The 22,578-nt window shown below is 40.5% G+C and overlaps 1 protein-coding gene and 2 long non-coding RNA genes across 4 annotated transcripts in view; all 3 read right to left on the bottom strand.

The window, feature by feature from the left end:
- LOC135295230 (uncharacterized) overlaps positions 1-20,167 on the bottom strand; it is a 47,644-nt gene extending 27,477 nt beyond the window's left edge. For both annotated transcript variants that reach the window (XR_010357263.1, XR_010357262.1), the window contains exons 1-2: positions 19,988-20,167; positions 19,801-19,880 (exon numbers count right to left, since the gene is read on the bottom strand). This is a non-coding gene — a long non-coding RNA (uncharacterized LOC135295230). The remainder of the gene's footprint in view (positions 1-19,800; positions 19,881-19,987) is intronic.
- Positions 1-22,578, bottom strand: part of ARHGAP6 (Rho GTPase activating protein 6) — a 309,409-nt gene that overhangs the window by 265,683 nt on the left and 21,148 nt on the right. The gene's annotated exons all lie outside the window — the stretch shown is intronic.
- Positions 21,001-22,191, bottom strand: LOC135293489 (uncharacterized). The gene is made up of 3 exons (XR_010355602.1): positions 22,138-22,191; positions 21,406-21,549; positions 21,001-21,265 (listed from the first exon to the last, which is right to left on the bottom strand). It is a non-coding gene; the product is annotated as an uncharacterized LOC135293489 (long non-coding RNA).

Here is a 22,578-nt window from a genome sequence, read left to right as displayed (position 1 = left end):
TCCCTATATTTCAGCTGCAAGGACCCTCTACGCAAGTACTGAGAAGTAACTGCAAAGAGTCCTGTTTCCCCCATGGGATGGAAACACATCAATTCCAAATAATTCAAGGTGAGCCAAAAAGAGAAAAATCGCCCAGGCAGGATAAAAAATTCCAGCTGCACGCTGACCACAATAGAAATCAAGACAACTGTTCAAAGAGCTGTGCCAGGCATCCAGATGCTCCTGCTGGCATCAGATCTTCCACAGTCCGATAGCAGCTGGTTCCAGGGATGGCAGCCAAAGCCTGCACATAAATCAGAGAAAAGGAGAGAGAGAGGGAGAACTGACAGCTCACCACCTGACCAGCACCATTCCTACTATACGGGCATTTGCATGTTAGTTACTAATAATTTTTATATTAGAAAAGCAAGATTGATACCAGGGCCTATGACCTTGGAATGAATAGGATTGACATCTGCAAAAACCTCACTGCTCATGTAGGCAAGCCCACTGAGACAATTCTTTAGGATACCTGGATGAGAAAGAAAAACTGCTAGAGAGCATGGAGCATGAGCCTTCCCTCAAGTTTCACAATTTCTGCAGAATGCTCTGTTTTAAAATGTTCACTTCTTTGATTACTGGAGCAACTGGGGGTTCTGTGCATGTGTACTCATCCCCCTTCCTCTCAAATTGCTGCCTACCTTCTGCTGCTGACACCCTCCTTCAGCCTCATGGCACATGGTTTCAGCATGGCACCAAGGAATTGCCTCAAACTGAATGCCTATTATGTATCAAGAAATTGGAGGCAACTTGAAATACCCCTACAATTAACTGTCCCCAAGGTGTACTTCCCAGGCAGTTTCATGCACGTTTGTGGCTCAGAAAACACATATTGTCTATACTCCTTCCGCTCCCAGCAAGCTGAGACTGATAAAACAAGTCACCAAAGTGCAGGAGGTCAAGTGTCCCCTCTCCTCTGTTCTGCCTCTATTTTTCTCTGGTGAGATCCCACCTGGAGCACTGTGCTCAGCTCTGGGGGCCCCAGCACAAGACTGACATGGTCCTGTTGGAGTGGGTCCACAAGGCTGGAGCCCCTCTCCCATGAAGACAGGCTAAGAGAGCTGGGTTTGCTCAGCCTGGAGAGCAGAAGATTTCAGGGAGACCTCATAGCACTTTCCAGTACCTGAAGGGGGCTACAAGACAACTGGGGAGGGACTCTTCCATGGGCATGTAGCAACACCTAGTAATAGTTTTAAAAAAAGAAAGAGGGAAAGTTGAAACTGGACACAGAGGAATGATTTTTTATTATGAGTGTCGTGAGACACTAAAACAGGCTGCACTGTTGTAAATGCTACAATCCTGGCAGCATTCAAGGCCAGGCTGGATGGGGCTTTTAGAAACCTGGTCTAGTGAAAGGTGGCCCTGCCCATGGGATCTTGAAGAGACCTTCAACCCAAACCATTCTTTGGTCCTGCGATTCCAAGTAACATGGAATTGGCAAACAGAAGTAGTGACTGACAGAGAGTAACTCAGAGGATCTGAGTTAGGTGTCTGCTTCTGGGCACATTTCAAGTAGTCAGAGTTCAGTAACTGTTGTGACATGGTAGAAAAAAAAAAACCTGTTGTGGTTTATATACAGATGGTGACAATTAACTAGGACACTACATTCAAGTTACATAGGACAGAATGAATTAAGCTGGAGCATCACCAGGAGGAAAAAAATATCCTCTGACATGAAAAGGTTACAGAGGGAAAACTTCCAGGATAGACAGAGCTGGAGTGCAGCTCAGCCAGAGGATCCTGTTCCCAGGCCTTTGCTAACAGCAGCAGTAAATATAATTCTCATGAGAGAGATAAGCTTGTCCTTAATGAGGGATGTGGACTGTATTAGCTACAGGATGCATGTTCCTCTCTCTTACATGGAGAAAGGGACACAACAAATACACTGTTCCTGGTAATGTCCCTAGTTATCTAATGACCCAAAAATAAAAACAATATGGCCATTTTTATTTTTCAGTAACTCTCAGTATTTCTATGAATATTTCTATTCATGTCTCCATTAAAATTAAGGTCCTGAAATCCTTCACCCAACCAGAACAGGCTACAGGTGTAGCCTGGCCCAGTGTCAGGTCCCCAGTCCCTGGAGACACCCAGAGAGGAGAACAGGGGCACAGCAAGCACAGCCATGCAGCACACTCCTGTCCAACCCATCTCCAGCTGCCTCCACATCTCCAACACCACAGGGGCTGGTGTGCAGAGAGGAGGACCTGACCCTATATACCAGTTTGGGGGTGCTGTTTTGGAACAGATAAGACTCAATATCCCTTTGCACATAGAAAACATTAGGTGTGCTTCCAAAGTCCATCTTGTGGGTGAGTTTCACCTAAAACAACTTCAGCTTGAGGGCCCTGAAGCTACCCCCAGGCAAACCAAAGCACAGGAGGCTTCTGCTTCAAAATTGTTTCAAAAATTGTTTCTGGTTGTTCTTTGTTCCTTCTCTATAACTTCTAACTTGGGTTGTTTTTTTTTTTTCTTTCTTGACAGCTACTAAACTGTGTCTACAAAATTAGCTGTTATGAACCTAAGATCTTATTCCTAAGGCCCATCAAATTGCTTAGACCCATTATCAGCAGTGAAAATTAGATATAAGAAACCTGAACCATGCCCAGCTTTTTCTACATTCCTTTAAGGATCAGATCACAATTATGATCAAATACATCCCATCTCCAAAACCACAATTAATCCCTCCATCAGATTTTATCTCAACATTCCTGATGGCCAGTGAGCTTCAAATGAACTACTTATTTTGATTAAGTATCTCAGAGGAAAATGTTATTTTCTTCCACTTTGCAGAACAAAAATGTTATGGTTAGAGGCACTGGGCAAGACAGTGTGGTGAAAAGCAGGAAGAGTAATTGCACTCTTACAAACAAGGCCATCACATGAGTAAGTCTGGCTGCTGGCATCTCTGCAGGTCTGAAAGGAAGTTCTCTACACAACCAGAGAAGTTTCCCAAGCTCCAATTGTACCAAGCAAAATAATCTGGTCTCGGAAAAAGAGGATCCTCAAGTCAGAGGCAATGTGTGTTTCATCACAGCTCCAAGGGGTCCCTGGAGCAAAGGGCCAAGGTATGCCAGTGATCCCAGTTGCACAACACGGAAGAGGCCCCGCTACAGATGACAAATTTCATGTCTCACCAAACTTTGTGGGTCTTGCCTGCGTGCTTCAAGTGCATTTGTTTTCTTTCTTGACCAAACCTGATCCTTATAAAAGTCATTATAAATCAACCCCGGCCTAGAATGTTGTTCTGCTAAAAATACAGGCACTCTTTGGTTCCTCTTATGCCTGCTCAGCAAAACAGCACACTGCTGCTGGAGATGCAGTGACAGCGTGCCGAACTGGGCTGCACCAGGGGTGCTAGGACAAAGGCTGGGAATGAGCAAACAGGTGAGAGAGGGGACAGAAATTCCTGACTTTAGAGTCATCCTGGTTGGAACATCTCCTGCCTCAGGTCCATGGGCTCTGGAAGTGGTGACCTCACAACAGAAAAACTGTACTGGAGATGGAGATGTGGTCCTCAAGGGAATCAGACAGTAATATCATCCAGTCAATCATCTCCTGTCTTCCTTTGGTAAGAATTCACTACATCTAAACTGCTCTAGAAACCATCAGCTTCAATCAATAGGATTGTTCTAATAAACTTACATTTATATCTTGAATTCATTCTAGTCTTTAACAATAATTTAAAATTCTTGAAAGTATTTCTCTGCATATATACAGTAATTTATGTGGGTTATACATGATAGAGAAGTTTCTTAGAATAGTTTCCCCTTCATTTATCATGTCCTGAATAACTCATTTGCTGGCCCATGCCCAAAAATAACAGAACTATTCTCATGTTAGTGCTGATAAATCTTTTCTTCACATCATCCTGAATTTTCTTTTCTATTTGATATTATATACACAAGGAAAAAAACATAGACAGATACATTAAAATATACTAAATTAAAGAATTACAACAAAACAGGAAATAAGTTTACTGCAACTTTATATACTGAAAACAAAATGTGGTCACATCAAGGCAAATTCCAGAGCAACAAGACAGTCAACTCAGTATGAAATTAAACAAATACGCAAAAGAAGGTCTACAAGAAGGTCTAGATTTTATCCCAGGATGCAAGTTCAAAGGGGAGGCAAGGTGACAGCTCAGGGTCCATAAACCTTCTTGTATGCATGGAGAGTAGGAACTTGTTGTCAATAGAGGTAATAAAAAGCAGCTTGCAATATCCTACAGAACGAATTGATTATTGGTAGGAGCTTGCTGAAGCAAGTGTTCAGGAACTGCAAGAGATTCATATCTCTATCTCTAATCTACAGACTCCAGGATTTTGATTTTGATTTTGCTGTCTCCCCTTTGGTTGGGATCTAAAAGGAGGTACAGAAAATGGGAGAACATCAATCCACTCAATTTCCCTGTTCAGTAAGACCATCCTACAAGATTAACTGCAGTCCACTTTCAATACAAGAAATCAAAGGATTGTGCAGAAAGGGCTGACAGGAGTACCTGAAATAATCCAATAATTGGATGCAAACATTGGAACCAGATCTCAAATTTAATGCCCAACCCAAAAAAAAGAAGGAAAAAAAAGAGCAAAGCAAGAGCAATAAGGACAACCAATGTCATATATTGCCAGAATATTCCAGGCATAGGCCTAGTTATTTATGAATATACATAGTTTTGACTAAATGCCCAACTACCATGTAAAAATGACGATGATAACTATAATGCAACTTTGTTCACTATAGCATAAATGCCAAACAAAGGTACAATATTCCACGTATACTTTTTCTATTATTTTGTTAGGTATTTATTTTTAAATGGAGTCAGCCAGAACAAACAGCTGCCAAGAATCTCTTCCAGTGTATGAGCAATCTGCTTCTAATATTTACCATGTTGTGGGCTTGCCTTTAGAGAAAAGGAAAAAAAAGAAAAATGTTCAGTGTTTGGATACAAGAAGTCACATGCAAAATGCTACATGTTACCTCTTGCTGCATCTTCCCCTATGCTGTACAGGTAAATTCCTCTTCCATTAGAAACATCTGCATCCCTTCCAGAGGATGAGAGACCAGCCCGATGTTTCCATCAGACAGCAATGGCACTCATCCCAGGACAAGCAGGTGATTTTTTTCAGTCTGCAGCATTTATGATGGCACTGTTCCCTACCACTGCTTATCTTCCAGCTGCAAGTGATAGCGTTTCAAATTTTGAACCAAATAAATCAGAATTAAGATATTACCTGATCCTCTATATTTTTAGAACTAGGTCAATAGTTATTTTATTCCTGGAGCCAGAGAAGTTTGAGCAAGAAAAACTGTGTCAATCAGTACAAAATGTATTCATTAGTTTTGCATGCGTATTGGCTTAGATGTCTAGTCCAGCTTCACCATTTCTGTACTGAAATGAAATACATTATGCTGAAGCAGACAACCTTATTAGATTTTGACCTTCACTACTAACTCTGTCTAGTTAATTTGCTGTATCAGAAATGTAAGTTACATGTGTGCTGAGAGGTGTGCATATTGTGCATATAAGCATTTATGCATTTCTTACACATAAAACAAAATTTCTGCTTTTGCATGTTAATTGTGTCAGAAAAAGAAACCACAATGGGACCATGAACTTGCCTGATAAAGCCCAACTCTATTACAAAAAGCATGCAGTGTCCTTTCTCCTTCTACACAATACAATCAATGCAAAGATAGTATCTTCAACAATTCCCAGATCTATCCTGGTGAACACTTACCTGAAAAACCTGTTAGTCACAGTATTTTCTCCACTCTTGTGGAGATTTTGTTCTGATTTTGTTCTGCTTTCCTAATGTTTTTCCCTTAACCACTGATGTTTTTAACACACCATCTTCCCATCCCAGGTACAGTTATCAGATAACAGGGAGTACCTATTCTGCCTTCAAGTTAAGCCTCTGTGCCAAAGGACAGAATTTTGGGGACCAGGAGGCTCTCAGGCTTTTGGCTCTTTTTATAATGCCCTTCTTAGCTTCACTATAAATCAGCTCTATCAAACATGTAGTTAGGTCATCCAGTCCATAATAACACATCTTCTGTTCAACAAAAAGACTAAGAGGGAAAAAGGGATCAAATTTTCAAACAGGTTATTTATGTGACATGTGGAGACAGTGTATCTAACAAATATTAGTGTAAGTATTCACTTGCATTTAATTTTGTACTTATTAAAAAAAAAATCACAAGTTGATTTGTTTCAACTACAAGATGCTGGGGAGATACAGGAACAATTAGCCTTAATCATCACGTCCTGCTCTTGCCTTAAAGTTTAATATATTATTCAGGATACAGCATCAATTAATCTGAAGAGCACACAGAGAAATTTTATTTATGTATCTGCATCTGAATTTGACAAAAAGAAAAATGTTAAAGCAGAAATATATACTGTTGCCTGTTGCCAGTTTATTGCAAAACACACATTTCAGTCTTCCAAACTCTTAGTGCAGAAAGGTCTCAGATAGGATGGGAACTGGCATAATTCTTCTAACTTGTAAAGCAGTTTATTTAACATTTAAAGATTTGATGTCTCCTCTGTGATTTTTCTGTTATGTTCACACACATTATTGCCCTTCTGTAAAAATAACTTTATTTATTTTTAAAATATAAACTCTGCATGATGAACAAAAATAACAGTGTCTCAGCTTAATTTCCTGCCTCTCCAATTCTAATGCCTAAAGACGTGGAGGAACAAATCAGTAACAATTGGATTTCTGCTCAGATTTCACAAACATGATGAGAAAAGGGTGACAATAGAGACTGTATTTCATCAACCTAACTGCTCTCATCTAACATAAATATTAAATTTTTTTCCTGGCATCCAGCATGAAATAATCACTATAGGTTTTCTCCATCATGTATTCAATTAACCAAAGAAATCTCAAATTCAGTTAAATTCACCCTGCATTACAGAAGGTCAAAAGTGTTTTTAGTTGTTGTAGTTACAGAGTTTGTAGTCCAGTGAAGACATCTCCAGCACTGGGATAATCCTCTACATGCAACTTTCCTCTTCCTAATTTCTGAACAATATCCTGGGAGGCAGCCTAGTAGGGACCCAGACCTCTTTTGCTTTGTTGTATGTACTGAAATGGCAGTAAATAACCATTCAAGAGTTTTTAGAAAATAAGAACAAAGACTGAACACCGTGAAAATGAGGGCAAATCACAAAAACTTCAGTTCACAATCAATAAATTAAACTCCCTGTTTTAAATCAGCTGGTCCTGCAGCACAAACTTAACTTGATAACAAAGGTCAGCAGATACTACTGGGAACAGATTCATCAGGAATAAGGCAAGGAAATGCTACTGTCACTTTTGGAGCTCCTTTATACAAATCCACCATCAAACACTTATAAGAAGCACAATTAAGGAGGAAAATAAACCTGCAAGTATCACATTTCTAGAATTTTTAAATTCAATTCATTACTATAAACTGCTGGAACTTGAACTGCATGACTATGTGCCCGAACCACTATAAAAGAGCCTTAGATGTATTTGACTCCAAACAAAACTACTGAACCTCAGGAAGAAATGAGGAAAAAGAAAAAAAATATAAACACCTGTGGCATAATATTCTCTTCAGAAGCTGGCAAAGTTCAAAACCTTAGCCGGCTATGGTAAGCGTCCTGTAACAACTTGGCATATTTGGGGCTCCATGAGAAGACTGCTTAAGTTCAGCCAGAGAACTTCACAAAATACTTCTGTGGACATCCAGCCTGGGGTGTGGGAGTTGCCTTTCAAAGCTACTAATGTGCTCTGTAGGCCATTGATTTTCACAATTATTTTGGACTAAATATGTGTCAGTAACAGACAGAAAGCTGCTTCCAACTATTATGAAAAGCAATTAAAGAGCAAAGCAGCAGAGATCCAAGAACCATTTTCTGGATTCCCTTATTGACTGCGTGATTGGAGAGCCACAAGAAACCAATCATGCTGGGTGAAAGACAAATGGCATCTTAATACCAACTGTAAATGTCTGCATTTATTTAGTACCCAGAAATGTGATGAATCCCCAGGAGATATATGAATTGCTGCAGGAATTTAGATTAATTCATGCATTAATGTCCTTCACCAGTGTCACTCTTTATCCTTTCTTTGCTGGCTGTTGAGGCTGCAAATACCTGAACCAGGGAGAGAAAATAAATCCTGATGTCTTCTGATCTGGATGGATATGAAGCAGAGCCCCAAAAAGGCTCAGAGAGTTGCCACCTCCTCTGTCTCACAAAGCCTCAGGAAACATTAGCCTATAGCATCTGACAGCACATTCAGAACTAGACAGATAGACAGACAGATATTAAAATTATTTGCATTGCAGTTTTCATACTGAATTTCCTTGATTGAAGTATTACATTAGTTAGAAACCAAGACCATTTATACACACACAAAATCCAGCTGTCGTATTTGGAAAGCCATTTCTAAAACAGTTAGTGTGAGCACAGTTCTACAGAGAACATCCTTCACCTCCCCTGAAGTTTAGTTTTAAAAAGTTATCATAGCAAAAGCTGTTGGGTTTTTTTTAGAGTAACAACTGGTGTACCTTTTAAAATGGCTTATTTATTTATAAAACATTTGTGTGCATGGACAGTTAACATTTTTTAACTGTCTTGGTGCTGCTTTGTTATGACCCCACTGTGTAACACTATGAGATTCTTACCATTCAGGCTAAAGCTACTGAAGCAGAAAGGTGAGGTAGTACTTCATGAGCAATTACTTTCTGTAGAACCCTGAAAACTGGATATTTTAACATCAGGTTATATTTCACAGAAAGACTTGACCAAATGCAAAAAATGTAGAACGTATAGCCAGAGGGACAGGCCACATTCAGCTTAGCTTACCAGGCTAAGCTGAATATTTGAGGCACAACTTTTAGAGGAACATGGAAGATGAACATTTGTTTGACTACTTATGGCACACTACAATACAATAATGATTTCCAAAAATGCTCTGGAGGTGTTAGTGCCTTTAAGACACCTGTTAAGAGTTTAAACAAGCCCATACAAAACAACAGTACTTGCACAACGCACACACTGCCATTATGGTCGAAAGGCTTTAAACAGAATAGTCCAAAATAATGTCACTGCTCATGACTTGCAAAACCACCAAGGAATGATGTTGTTTATGTTAAGTGAATGTCAACAAAAGCCTTCCACAAAACTCAGCTGTCAAGTGTTTTCTGTAAGTCATTACCACTCAGGGAAGGTTTGTATTAATCTCTGTAGTGAGATCCAGCCAGAATTTCCAGCCTGCAGCGGGCAGCAGCAAGACAAAAGCCACAAGTAACCTCTGCAGCCCCAAGGGCTGGTCCCAGTCCTTGACACCACGCTCATCTGACAGGGAATGCTGCAAAGCACATGCAGGGGTGACTGCTTGGTCTTGCAGGAGCCATGCGAGCTTGAGACACAACAGCATCAGCCATTCTCAATTGACAGTGCCTTGCCTCCCCAGTGCCATAACAAAGGTAATTCATTGGGCTGCCTTTTCTGGCCACACGCCTGCAAGGCTGAGCTGTTTCATTCATGACATCTAGCTTTAATGTAGAGCTATAAATGTAAATCCCAACTCTGAAATATTTACCCTTCTGTTTATCTCTTCAGTGCCTACTTCTTTAGTATTTCTTCTATTTTGCCCAATACAATAATGGTGTAAAATGCCTCCTGCTGGGATACACTGTAGCTATAAATGTTGTACAATTCCTTTAGGAAGAGGGGAGTGCTTGCTTTCTAGTAGTGTGAGTCTTACTTTTATGGTCCTATTAATTCACAAGTTACCAGGCTGTAAATCTGCCATTATTCTAATGTACTGTATTTTGGCTCCTCTGCCCTTCAAGCTACCACATACTTTTCAACCTTACAGGAGAAAGAAATCCACATTTGGAAGAAGGAAACATTCCCACAGACAACAGTAAAGAGGATGTTTTAGCCAGCAAGCAAAACATAGAAACCAGTCATCTGATAAATATGTATTTTACCTATAACTGCAAACCCTACAATGTTCTTGTTAAATACATATGCATACTTGGCCAATGAACTCAGAAACAATTTCAGAAAATTAGTAAGACAGTCCTTACAAACTGATCACGTGACTTGTTTGAAAGAATCTGTAAGAGGGTGATAAATAGTATTCCTCTTTGCTTATACTTGCCTTTCCAATGAACGGATTTTATTTATATCTGATTGCAGCAAAAGTAAATATAAAAATTAAATTTAAATACAAGGGTTTGAAACTTTTTGTAGTTCAAACTTTATTCAAATAAATATTACAGAAAACTTTAAATAATTGAAAGAGATTTACTACAGACCAAATTATTCTTCCACAACTACAATTACTCCTACTTAATCTAGTTACCGCAAAATCCAGCAGCCTCCACCCTCCTTGCAGAGGGGTAAAAGTGAGACTGGAAAAGATGTTACAAAAGGGCCATTAACACACTGCAACTTCTTGGAACTTGGAAGAACATTGTCTCCTGTGATGCTTTACAAAACCAAACAGAGGGGTTTTTTGTGATATTATGCTTCTGAATCTCTTTTTTTAACCCTAAATTAGTAATTTAGCATATATAAATATGCATTATCATTTAGCAATATCAATAAAAGGACTGGGAAAAGTGGCAGAAAATGCAGGAGCAAATCCTGTGCACCCCTCCCACAAAGGCCAGGGCTGTCTATCTGGAATGTCCTTAGAGAACTTTATACCAGAATAAAAAGTTGAAGCTGTGACACTTTTATGTAGGGATAAGCTGGCTGGAAATCATGCAGTCATGACCAGCTCCAAACAAAGCCTCCTGTCCCTCTTCCCATGAGGGTGATAACACTAAATCAGCCCTCAGAAAGCTGGTATCACACAAACCATTCCTCTTTTGAGAGACAGGCAGCCTCAAGAGCAAACACCGAAGACACCAAGTTGAGAAAGAACAGATCCACGAGCTGGGAGTTTTTCTTTAGCTCTATGCCAAATATGACCTCATGCTTGAACTACAAACAAAAGGTAATAATAGTTTCTGATCTTAATTTACAAAACAGAGTTTTTACACATTTTTGGAGTCTTACCAGAGCTTAAAGATCCATAAAACCTAATCATTGCCCAGAAGAATGTTCAAATTCCTCTCCAGCAACTAGAAACAATTAATTGCTCTGCATCTAGTGCAGCATCCCACAAACATTCAAAAGGTCGAAACTATTGATTACCAACTGCCAAAGCCCATTTATCAGTAGGGGGAGGGGGGAAAAAATCAGTATTTGGTATTAAAATAAGGTCAAGCTCTTTCTTGTTCATTTCAATCCAGTGCTTTCTACAGTAAAAAATAAATAAATCCCTACCAGACGTCCACAACACAGGACCTAGGGAACCTCCTTGAATTTTGAAAGAAAAACTGAACAGACCTGTCCCACCAAGGACACCAGAGCTTTCAGCAGTTCAGCAGAGAATTCTATTAGATAGCTCTCAAAGCTAATGGAAAAAATTGTTGAGATGAAGTCAACCAAGTAAGCAGTGAAGCAATGACATCAATTTTGCTCTAACAGTGATTCTTCTAGTGCCAATGCATTGCTTCCAGCTGATACCTACCAAGAGAGGCAGCAGCTGGAACAAACTACTTGAATGATGTTATTTCCATGGAGAAAGACAGTGCACATCAGCAGCTATCATGACTAAAGCAACCTTCGATATTATAATCACAGACTCAGACATTTAGGCTGTAGAAGGTACTTGGCACATCAAAACTGAGGACTAAATTAATGCTGGTGCAGCAGATGGGTGGCATCTCAAATATCTATCTCCAAGCACTCCCATTATTATGTAATTAAAACTGTTCTAATTTCAAGGCTGTTTCAGGCTAAACGTTGATATTTGAAATGCGGTTTACTGGCTCACAACTCAGGACAATCTCACTAATCAAAACACCTTCCTGGTGATGTTATCCCCATGATTCTGCTCCTCAGCTGTTTCATCCTACAGGACAGCCAACCAGTGCAATGAACTGAAAAGGTCACCTTGGATCAACTAATTTCACTCCACTTAGGACAGAAGTCCTTTCTAATTTCACCCCAAATGCAAAAAGAATCATATTATTTTAATATCTGAAGGTCAGTCTATCTTCTGTCCCCTCCTTCAGTTTCAGTCACAAATTCAGCCCAGGAGCTTGTACTTTAATTTCAACCAAGTGTTGACTACTTTAAGTTCCAAAACCAGATCTGAAGCTCAAAATTTCTGATAAGCTTACTTCCTCTTCTTTAGGCGTTCCTTCTTCATTACTTCCATTCCATCAAAGACCACTTCCAGTGCAGCAAAACAAAAACTCAGTAAGAAACCAGACTCTGGCAGGTCCTTGGAGATGTTAATCTTTCAGATAGGAAAAGATCACAGTGCTCAGGTGCTCTGTTCCTCTTTCCACAAGTTTACAGACCTGGGGTAGCTTCTCTGCAGAGTAGCAAGTACAATCAATATGGTGAAGAAAAAATCTATTACTGTTAATTGCTAATGAAGTAAAACCCTTAAGACACATGCTGCATGAGTACAAAAACACAATGAAAGCAGTTTAATGCCTACTTAAACCACTGCTATGAGGAAATGCTCATCAATCCAGGGTGGTGAGATGTGGGTGTGAATGACTGACCCACCACAGGGACCAGGGCCAGTTACACAGGAAAGGGGCAGGAGCCTGTTCCCTCCTGGGCCAGCAATGGAGGGGATTACCCAAAGCAGCTCTCTCTGGAAACCAAAGCCAGATCCCCGTAACTCATCATTTAATTAGAAGTACTTTGCAGAGCACACAGCAAGAGCAAAATAGCCTCACAAATCTAAATTGCTGAAGCTGAAAAGAAGAATTTGCGTTGTGTACCCTTAGCAATATGTTTTTGTGATTTTAACTTTTTTAATGACTTCATTCCATTCCTGTAAATCTGTATTTTGAATAAACATGCTTTTATCATTAAATCTCCTCAGTGATAAAGCTGACTCAGAGTAATATGACACACACCAAGACCTGCTTCTTTCCAGGGTACCGACTCATCTTTCCAGGGCAAACCAGTGCTTTCTTTGTTTCCCACTGAATAGCTCAAAGCTTTCCTGAAAGCCTCCCAGCAGTCTGCCACAGCAGCACAAGATTTCAGCTATACTTTCTCAAAAGCTATGTCTGTGCAGTCCCCCTCTCTCAGCAGTGTGAAGTCAGTGGGAGAAAATCCCAGAACTCAAATATCAAAAGAAATCATATTTACACTCAGCTTTCCAGGAAAAAAAAAAAAAAGAAAAGGAAAGGAAGGGAAAAAAAAGAAAGAAAAGAAGACGAACAATGCTGTAACAAATATTCAACAGGGTCCTTAAGAAAACGAGCATAATTCATAATCTTTAGGTACCACCACACCTCAGGGTTCCTGCCTACCCCACCAGTTTGTGAAGAAATAGGAGGACCATCTCAGTTAAGACACAGCCTGAGCCTCAGCAGCTCTGAGCAAAGAGCCTCTTCATTAGGGTGGCTGATTAATAGCTGATTAGCACAGACATTCATCACCCCCAAGCTATCACAGGAGGGGGCCATGCCTGTGGGAAGTCTGTTCTGCCTGCACATGTTTGTAGAAGGCTCTGAATGCAGCAGTTTGGGCAAAGTCCCCGTTCGGGGTACCAGCAACTGCACTGGCTTGCATGCCCAGCTGCCAGCAAATGGGGACACTGGGAGGGATCCAGAGGCAGCTACAGGCTAGACTGAGAACATGTATGTGCACACATACACTGTATATTTGTGTACAAAGATGTGCTATATAGATGTCTAGATTTGTCTTTCACCCTACACAGCTGGAGAGGAGAAGCCAACCAGGCCACCAGTGGCACTCCTATTTGTGTCACAGCTGTGCATCCTGTCTGTGTTGATCTGTGTGTCTGTGTAACTGTGTTTATACACACAGACACACTTATACAGTGCACACATGTGCCTCTTGGGGATACAACCACACCTGGGGACACAGAGCCACAGCAGCCTCACCTCTCTTTGCCTATTAGATTCTGCACCCCCTTACTCTGCACATTCTTGAAATGCTAGCAGCCCTTCAGAACGTATTTGGAAAATTATTAGTATAGCTTAAAATGTAAAGTGCTGTTGGAAAGCATCAAGCACTTCTTCTGAAGACTGCATCACCAGATACCAGCCTGAATCATAAAATGCTTTTTGCAGCTCTGCATGATATCCGTGGATCCATCTGAAAAAGCATAATAACTACAGGAGGCTTCAAATGTCTTTACATAACAATTTGAAATACAAAAATACACTGGCTTACTTTATACTGCTAAAACACTTAAGGTTCTCTCTTTTAGTATTTCAGAAAGCAATCAAAGAATCATCCTTCTTTCAATGCTGGATTCCTATAAAAACAGATTCATCACCTTGATCATGTGTATCTGAATGTTGTTTAAGAGTAATACAGATAAAATATGAATTGGACTAATTCAATTTTATTAAGAAATGTATAGGTAACTGGAAAAAGTTCAAGAGTCCATCCTTACCAAGAAAATAAGGATATACTACAAATACTTTTGGAAAAGAGTTTCCTGCTCTCTGAGAATTCATTTCAGCTGTGGAGTACAATGAGGACATATTATAGCCAAGACAGCACAGGGGCAATTTATTCACTGGCTCTAAGTGATGGGAACAGTCTAGGAAAAATGAAAATCATGAACCAGTCTCCAGCTCCTTGATTCTGAGAGTGGACTGCAGTTAGAAATCAGAGGTTTGCTATTAAGTGCTAGGTACTGCTTTTCATTGGGGTATAAAAACAGAAACAAAGAACTGATTCTCCTCTTCTAGGTTCAGTTTGGAGAAGCAGTAAGCTCTGGTTCTCAGTGTTACTCAGGATGAGATAGGCTATACCATGGAAGCTGCAATCTGTTGTGAACATTGGAGGGTTTTGAGATTGCTCCAATTTCTAGTGAGAATGCAAGTTCTTTGGTGTAGCTTCAGCTACTGGGAAAAGGTCTGACACAAAGCTCACTGAAGTTTCTCTCTGACTACTGACAGCTTTACATCAGGTACAGAGGATCATCCAAGGTGACTAACATTTATAGAGCAGCAACATCAGGACCTGATGGGATACAGCTGGTAAGAGCAGTCTCCACCACAAGGAAGATCCTGAAGGGATGCCTATGGGCAGAAAGGATATTTGGCTATGGGCAGAAAAGCAAAACTGGACAGAAATGCTAAAAGAAGACACCAGACCAGAGTTTTCACATTCCTGATGCTGAATTCTGCACCAGTCATTGCAGGTAACACTAGCCACAAGTTTCTTCAGAGCTCATTAATTAAAACAAAGAGATACAGACTTATTTGGGACATCAAAAACATACTGGATTGGTACAGTACAAAGCACTGTAACTAGGTACACAGATTTCCCATTTAAGGCTGTAGATATTTGGGTACTCTTAAATTTTCAAGCTGTGTCTTAGACTTTATTTAAGCAAACATAGTCAGGAAAAGAACTGACTGTGCCTGAGTTCACATAACTTAAAATGCACAGCTGCAATCCAGGTTTATAACCTATCATCTTGTGGTATATCTGTGACTGCTGCTTCATAAAACCAAAGTGGCGAGAAAACCTCCTATTCTTTCTGAGACTATGCTCAAGAAGTTTAGAAACTTTCTTCCTCAAACACAGACCCTTTACAGGTAATCATGTCTTCCCTGAAGGTAAGGGTTCTCAGAGGTCCTTTGTTAAAGCCACTTAAGTTAATGTGAGGATTATGCTTCACCTCCTGCCTAGTGCTATCAACCTGCACCAACATGACCTCAGAACAGCAGTGCAGGTACAGCAAGTCCCCCTCAGCAGAAGGATGGCCTGAGATGGACACAAATTTCCCTTGGGATGCTGAAGGTACTTCCCCAGGGGTGAATGAGCAAGGAAGAGACTGCCACTGAGCTTAGTTTAGTTTGCACCCTGTTAATGTTAATATAAATAAATTCTTACTTCACTTCAATTTGAGCCAAGGAACAATTTAATTTGTGCTAAGAAACACATACTTAGCATAAAACAGTTACACTGTGCTTTAGTAATACCTCCATTACAGAAAATAAAAACCTGTATGTTTCCTATTAAAATAACAGTGTGCGTTCATGCTGAGGCTAGTTCCCAGCACCAGTTTTCAGTAGTCTAGCTCAGGAGGTTAAAATCCAAAAAGTAAGCTTTTCACCAATTATGGCTCATGTTTTCTTGTTTACATTGCACTCTGCCTTCAGAGAGACAAGGCCAGTCAATTAGAGTTTCAGTTCTTCAACATCAGAGCTATGTTACAGTGCATGGGTTTCCAACACTAACAAAATTACTTGTATCCAAAATAAAACTATTAAATGAAATTAGGAAAAATATTTCATGTTCATAGGAGCAACACAGCTATTCAGAGCAGATTAAATGCCCTGCTTTGCATTTTGAAAAATTAATTTAGAAGACAAACTGCATAAGCCTAATAAAATTGGGACTGCCATACTAAATCGCACAAATATAAATCACACTTATTGCACTTATCTGGTTATTTTTGATCCTAAAAACGGAATTGTTTGAAGACAAAGTCACTTTGTTGACTGTTACAAAACAGCTGTATAAAGGTTTCATTAGGTATATGGGGATGGGACCACAATGGGGACATGCATACACAGGCAGGTCACTCTGCAAGATGCTTTGTGCGCCCCATCATATGAAAATGTTGAGCACTACCATTTTACCTTGTTCTGAATACAATCGTAAATGTTAATCAGAAGCTTAACAGCAAAGGAGGGAAAAGATTTCCACATTTCCTATTAAAAGCTATGAAGAAACCCCCAAATGCTGTGTTCTACCCCATGGGAAAGTTCCTAAGAGGTCCCCAAATGTGCCTCATGCCATTATACAACAGGAAATCTAGTTAGATTCAAATGCTGACACTCTTGTGTGCTCTGTCCAAGAGGTTTCAGGTCATGAAACAGACCTCACTCAGCTAAATACTACACTCATGTTCACAGGACAAACCGCAGCAATACTTTGAAACCACAGCTAATCCTATCCAAATGGGAATGTAATCTGTTTGAATAAATAAGAAATAAAAGGAAGAGTGAAGCCAAGGAATAATGAGTGTTTCTCAGGGCTGTGTGTCTCGGCTGAGTATTTGAAAGTGGGGTTGCATCATTTGTACTTCATATGCTGAAGAAGACAAACTGTGCCCTGCAAGGCAACACGGACAAATGTCTTGGGACAGAAGACTCCATGTGTTAAACTGTGATTTTCTGCCTGCTGGAGAGTGCTCTTTGAAGTGACTGCAGATGAATTCCTCCTGTAATTGTATTCACACAGGCACACACACTTGCATTGTAGATTTTTCATCTGCTTCTACAGCACTGAGCATTAGGCACAGCCAGTGACAGAATGACTGCTTCCACAGCATAAGGTCTGACTAGTGCAGAGCTCCTTGAGCAGCATGCACTAACTTACAGTGATATCCAAATAGTGCATTTCCTGATGCTTTTTGCCATAACCATTCAAAATGTTCCAAATGGCTGCAGTGGAGCCTACATTTATATTGTAACTATTCGTACTGCAAAATGATCTTTATATCCCACACAGAACGGATGGATATTCAAAACTGACCTGAAATCAATGAGTTTTATCTCCACCACAAAAAGCTCTCACTGAATAAATTAAAGATAACATATTTGGTATGTATAATGATAAATAAAAGCATAGTGGTATTAAGTGCCTTCCCAGAGATGAGGTATTTGGCCACGTGTCATAGCTCTGCCATGCTAGCTGTGCTGACTGCAAAGCTTACAGCCCTTGGCTTGCCCCAGTGCCTGTCATCTCCCTTCACTGGAGATTAACACCTGCCCTGCACTGCTGGCACAGCTGCCCCCAAGAGAATTCCAGCACCTTTTCAGCAGAATCAGCTGCACTGAGAGAGCGCAGTACTGGGAGCTAGCCTGGAAAACTGAGACTTAACACAATGTGGATCCCAGAAGTGGCTGTGCTGCTCACCTGGAGCATTGCTGTGCAGGAAGGAGCAGCCTGTGAGCAGCTGGATGGGAACTTCTCCATCTCAGGAAGCTGGAGAGGCAATGGGATCACAAGCAGGACACAAAACTCTATTTCTTTGTCTGACATCACAAAGTGTCACAGGTTTGCACCTACAGACACAGCAACCCACAGACCTACAGACAAACACCAAACCTGTTTTGAGCTCGTGTCTTTTGAAAGTCCCTAAGAGACTGAAGTGCTGAACACTGCAGGTCTGGCAGATTTCTTTCCTTTATGTATCATTTTTAAAGAAACAACCTTTTAATATGTATGAAAGGTGAAATGACTGTTCCCAATATGTCCTACAATAAATCTCCCTGGAAACACCCAAATCTACCTCCCTCCCTCTAGATGATCCCACGCTCCCCACCAGGATTTCCTCAGAGTTTGGGTCTAGGATGAAGGCATCCTAAGCCTGCACCTCCAGTCCTCTACTCGAGTTTTTAGTGTTTCTATTTCTCCTTCCCTATGAATATTCATGAACTAGCTTTTATAACTATTCTTGTCATCCAGAAGAAATTTAAGTGGAAGCACATGTGACTTTTGCCATTTTCCTTTCTGTCCCAAGGATTGAAATAGCCACAGGGAAACTGCCCAAAATGTTATCAGAATCACTTGTCTGAAGTTTGGCAAAGTTTGTGAACTGGCAAGTTCTGGAGCTGTCTAATGGCAAAATCTGGAAAAGAGCTTTTAGCTCAGCACATTTGGAGGAGAGGTTCTCCTGAAACCAAAAGAAGTACAGATGTTTTTAGCTGAACTTAAATTCTACTCGAACTGGTAATGCAGGCATCTTACTCCCTCAGCTATAAAATACAGCCTCACTTTTTTTTTGAAATGATGACCTTGTAACTTTAAAAATATCCCTGAATAATATGATCTAAGAAGAAGTTAGAGTAACTCATTAATTACATAACCATGTGAAAAGAATAGAGCCTCCCTCTCAACAATAAAGATTCTGAGAGATAATATAAGGACATTGGTAGTGCTGTGATCTATATAGGACTCCAAATATGCCTGTAACCAAAACCTCTTTAAAGTACAGCCTGGGTTAAATAAACAAAGACTGATCATTGCAAGCAGCAGTGCTCAGCTGAGTTCAGTCACTGCATATCCAAAGGTCCTGCTGGATGAATATTCAAACAATGCATTCAGCCTCATGACCTTGGACTCTGCTAAAGAAAATTCCAGGAGACCATCGAGGTCTGATTCTTCACAATCTCTCTGGGCAGAGAATGTAGAGATCAATGACCTCAAAGTGTAATGTAACAATCTGGAAGAAAATATAAACCATACTGAACTAGAGTTGTGAAAAAGGTAAATAACTGCAAATAGCCATAAAGCCACTTCAACAGATATGAAAACCACAGTAGGGGCAGGGTAGGAAAGGAAGGGAAGAACATAAAACTGCAGTATCAAATGACAGCACAAAATATGCCAAAGGAGAGCTTTGTAGAGAATGGACATAAAACTCTGTGCACACATTGTGAAATTTTGCTGCTGTAGTCAAACTGGGGACAAAACTACATGAGAAAATAAGCCAAGAGTTGACAGTACTCCCTACTCAGAAGAGCTGTGATGCCTAACACATTGTTCAAGTATATTCATTATCTAGAAGAAAGAAACACTAAAAGGAATCGACTACTTTCCTTAGTAGGAAAAAGCACAGATTTTGCAAAGATCTCACTTTGAACAAAAAAACAGTCCTCTTTTTCAGTATCAGTGCTTACCTTGGACCTAGGCAGTCCAAAAGCAACAGGGGAATTTTTTCCTCCGCTTTCAGTTGTTGCATGTACAGACAACTGCAACCCTGTGCCAGGTGAGCACAAGGACGATGAGTTCATTGACTTGCATTCCACTGGGCACATAGTCAGTGCTCTCATGGGATATGTGGATACTACACAAAGTTGTACATACCCTTCCTGCTTGGCCAGTTCCAGGCTGGGGCTCACACTCAGTTATGCAAAGGACAAAGCCACAAACCCAAACTGCTTGTCCCCTCACTGCAGTCCCTCCTAGCCCACGTAGGTACATGATTTGTGGTAAGTGGGAGTGAGGCTGCAGAGGAGCCCCATCCCCAATGGGGACACTGGGAAAAGCAGGTGACCAGCATTGAAAGCAATGAGCCATGGCATGCCCAGCTGCACTGACCAATCACCAAAGGGAACAGAGGGCACACAGGTGCAATGCTTGAACAATGAGGGTATAAAAGGGTGGGCTGACAAACAAGAAGGGCATGTACAACCTTCTGAAGTGATATGATGCTATTCTGCATGTACTTGAAACCTCATGTAGTATGGTGTTACTGTGTATGGGTGATACTATATGGCAATACTTTGTGTATTGTAGCCTCAACTGCAGCAAGCCCACAGGGCCAGTTCTGAAAATGTCCTAAGGACAGAGCAGTGGGCCACAGCCACAGAAATGCTTCTTGCTTCCCAGCACACAGATGCATTGCTCCTTTGCTCTATTTGTCACAGCCCAGTGCCAGCTGTCTCAGGAGGACACAGCCCTGAGTATATGGGACATCCACCCTGATACAACTGGTCACCGGGAGGCAGCAGAGCATGATTTTTCTTCCCACCCATCCCTGCCACTTCTGTGCTTACATCACTGCTGATGTATGAGCAGAGAAGAGTTAATTTTCTCCAAGACCACATCTTAGAAATACAGAATCATGGACTGGTTTGGGGTGGAAGGACCTTAAAGATCATGCTACCCCCTACCATAGGCAGGGACACCTTTCACTAGACCAAGTTGCTCCAAGTCTCATTCAACCTGGCCTCAAACCCTCCCAGGAAGAGGGTACCCACAGCTTTGCAGGACAACTTGTTCTAGCACCTCATCACTCTCACAGTGAAAAATTCCTTCCTAAAATTTAACCCAAGCCTATCCCCTTTTGCTTTAAAGCCACTCACCCTTGTCCTATCACCTTCAGGTACTGGAAGGAGTTGTAAGATCTCCCTGGAGCCTTCTTTTCCCAGCCTGTCCTCACAGGAGAGGCAGCCCAGGCTTTTGATCATTTTCATGGCCCTTCTATGGACCCATTCCAACAGATCCACATCCATCTTATTTTGGGGGCCTGAGAGCTGATGCAGCACTCCAGGTGGGGTTTCACAAGAGCAGAGTAGAGGGGAAGAAGCATCTCCCTTGACCTGCCTAGGGTGCTCCTACCTGTGTTCTGGAAGAGCCGCTCTGAAATAACAGCAAACAAAACAGGTACAAGAAGGGAAAACAAGAAAGTAAGGAAAATACACAAAAGATGCCTGATTTCTTTGCATCTGTATTCTATATTTATAGTAGAAGGGCATTAGCAAAGTAACATCGATACTTACTATTTCTGAAATATACTGTTGATAGATGAAGATGAGAAAGAGCAGAAATAATGAGGGCCAGGGATATTTTGCATCCAAGGATTTTGGAGAATAGAAGTATCAGTGACTGACAAAATAGATAACTATTTCTGTAGAGATCTCTCCCTTTAAAACATCACATAAGTCATCATAACTCAGCTGCAGAGAGTGTATAACATATTTAACACTCAGAAAATATCTCCAAAAAATAAACTTTCAGAATGTAAAAATTTCATTACTATAAACTTAAGTTTTCTTATTGTATTAAAGAATTTATATTAAATTTGAAGAGTAAATAGCTAGTGATGAAGTTTACAAGGAAGTAAATACTCAACAGGGAAACAAACTTCTAATCACGAAGTTTTTTGTGAATAATAAAGAGCATTTTCTTTAGTTCAGCCCAGTTCAAGAGAACAGGTTTCCTTAAAGCTTGGAGAACTGATTTGGAAGGGGAAAAGTCCTTACTTCCAACCTGTACATACTTGGCAGAAGAGGCTGACACAGCTCCAAAAAAGAAATGGAGACCAAAACCAGTCTGTTCAGACACCTTCACATTCCTACCTACAGATGACATCCAAGATACCTAACAAGCTGCCCTCAGATGTAGAGGCAAAGCACAGTTTGCTTCTTCAAAAATCCTGAGTACCTGATCTAGGCTGAGCACACACTGGTGCATTTGGCAGTCTAATTTCATCTAAAAACAACTGTACCCACATTCTCTAAGGCTGCTCCAGGATGTGAACCCAGTCAAGCTCCATGAGGGCAGATCACCAACAGTGGTTCAAAATACACACACCTGATCCAAATTAAATGGATCATTTTAATGCACACAGAGTGCTGGTTAATTGATTTTCTGGTAATTCCCTCAAGTTCAATAACAATGTGTTTTCACACATTTTCCACTTCTTCTATATAATCAGTTTTATTTAACCAATTCTATAATAGTGATTTTCTGCCTCACAAACTGAATTCCAAGACATCATCACAAATAAAACATGACCACATGCTATATATATTATTCACCATTTTTAACAAAGAGTATGTATGCAATTTGTCAGTCTGAACAGCAAAAGAAGTACTAAATAAAGGAAAAGATTATATTGCCATTGACACTCAACACATGAAACAGCTATCATTCAATACAAATCATCTTGC

Source organism: Passer domesticus, chromosome 2 (assembly GCF_036417665.1).
Source record: "Passer domesticus isolate bPasDom1 chromosome 2, bPasDom1.hap1, whole genome shotgun sequence".
In the NCBI taxonomy this organism is placed as follows: domain Eukaryota; kingdom Metazoa; phylum Chordata; class Aves; order Passeriformes; family Passeridae; genus Passer; species Passer domesticus.
Note: the sequence above shows the minus strand (reverse complement) of the source record. Positions and strands in the feature narration are given on the sequence as shown.